The 2131-nt window shown below is 41.3% G+C and overlaps 1 pseudogene; it reads left to right on the top strand.

Moving 5' to 3' along the window:
* The first annotated feature begins 308 nt into the window (after positions 1-308).
* LOC131057342 (serine/threonine-protein kinase CTR1-like) lies at positions 309-1642 on the top strand (annotated as a pseudogene).
* Positions 1643-2131: the final 489 nt, after the last annotated feature.

The following is a 2131-nucleotide window of genomic DNA, read 5'->3' as shown; positions in this document are numbered from 1 at the left end:
AGAGCCTACGGAGGTCGTTTGATATTTTTGAGAAAGGCGTCATGTGTTGCCAGGACATTGATTTCATCAGGTCCGCAGTGTCGACAAAGCCAGTTGGGCATTTTCAGAAAATAATACCTCTTCACTTGGAAATCGTCCTGAAAAACTGTTTGGTGCAATTCATCCTTGTATATCAAAGTACATGCCTGTCAGACAGCGAGCTCCAGAAAGGTGTTTTGACCACATTGAAAATTACGTCTTCGCGATTAAATGCGAAAATTGTGGCGTAATTGCCTGAAGGTTGTAAAATGTGGATTAATGATCCGAAAATGATGCTGATCGTTTCCAGAGGTTTTGGATATGGGGTAAAACCATTTGTGGGATCAAATTGTAGACATGTAATGATTCCTGCAGGAAGAAATTCCACCTATTCCATAAGGTCCCTGGCTTATAAGGATGGATTCTTTGGAAAATCTCTGATTCTCAGACCTTTTCAACAGAAAAGGAATGTGAGAATAGGTGCTTGCAGATGTGCCACTTCTGAAGAAACATATGAGGAGAAGCAGTTAACTGAAGAAGATGCTAGGGAAAGGATGAGTAGGACTTTGGAGGCAATGAAATCAAATGTCAATTCAATAAGAACAGGAAGATCAAGCCTAGCACTACTAGATCGAATTGAGGTTGAGTACTATGGAAGCCCTATCAACCTCAAGAGTCTTGCATAAGTTAGTGTGACAGAAGGAAATTCTCTTTTGATTCAGCCATTTGATAAGTCCAGTGTAAAGCCTATTGAAAAAGCCATTAGCAAGTCTAATCTGGGTTTAACTCCAAGCAGTGATGGAAATATAATTCGATTAAATATTCCACAGCTGACAGCTGAAAGAAGAAAGGATGTTGCTGTGAAGATCCTCATAGATCAAGATTTGTATGAAGAGCGACTTAAGGAGTTCCTGAGAGAGGTTGCAATCATGATACGTTTGCGACATCCAAATGTTGTCCTTTTCATGGGCGCTGTAACAAAGCGTCCCAACTTGTCAATTGTGACTGAATATTTACCAAGGGGAAGCTTGTATCGTCTTATTCATAGAGCAGGACAAAGGGAGTTACTGGATGAAAGGCGACGATTGCGAATGGCACTAGATGTGGCCAAGGGAATAAACTATTTACATCGCTATGACCCTCCTATTGTTCATCGAGATTTGAAGTCTCCTAATTTATTGGTTGACAAGACGTGGAAAGTGAAGGTTTGTGATTTTGGTTTATCATGATTCAAGGCAAATACATTCATCTCTTCCAAATCTGCAGTGGGAACGCCTGAATGGATGGCTCCTGAAGTGCTTCGTGATGAACCATCCAATGAGAAATCTGATGTCTATAGTTTTGGTGTAATTCTTTGGGAACTTGTCACTATGCAGCAACCGTGGAGTGGCTTAAGTCCAGCTCAGGTTGTTGGAGCTGTTGGTTTTCAAAATAGGAGGCTTGCAATTCCACCAGATATGCACCCTGAAATAGCTTCCTTAATTGAGGCTTGTTGGGCCAATGACCCAAGACAACGACTGAGTGTTTCAAATATTATGGATTCTTTAACAGCATTACTAAAGCCTTCAGCCGCACAACCTGTTCATGGTGGGAAGTCATAACTTTCTTCAAAGGCGTGCATATAAAGGGCAGCGTTGAAGTTTTCTGGTGATGACATGAACATTCAAAGAACAAGTGTTACAAATTCCAGCATCTTCTAAGTGCCTTGTGTTGATAATTTATCCCAGTATGACATTGTTTAGAAGAAAGATCATCATAAATTTCAAGTAAATGCAAAGTAAAACACCATTAAAACTCAGAAATTGCTTCAAAGATGAAGCTCCAGGCTTAACATCATTATCCCACATGCACTGGGAAATGTTCTTTTTTAATGTTTATATACAAAAGCGCACAGCAATATAATGTCTAAGCCTCAAAGGCTTTTGACACAAGGTGCCCATGGGCGCCCAAGGCAAGCCCACACGCGTGAGCGCGCTTCCCGAGGTGAAGGAAGAATTGACTGGATGAAGACAAAATGGACCCCACGTAGGCACGTTTCGTGAGGCAAAGAGGCGAAATTTTGCATACGAAGGCCGAGTTAATGAGTGAGCATGTTCAAGAGAGATCAACGGCT

Source organism: Cryptomeria japonica, chromosome 7 (assembly GCF_030272615.1).
Source record: "Cryptomeria japonica chromosome 7, Sugi_1.0, whole genome shotgun sequence".
NCBI lineage: Eukaryota > Viridiplantae > Streptophyta > Pinopsida > Cupressales > Cupressaceae > Cryptomeria > Cryptomeria japonica.
This window is presented reverse-complemented; position numbering and strand designations above follow the sequence as displayed.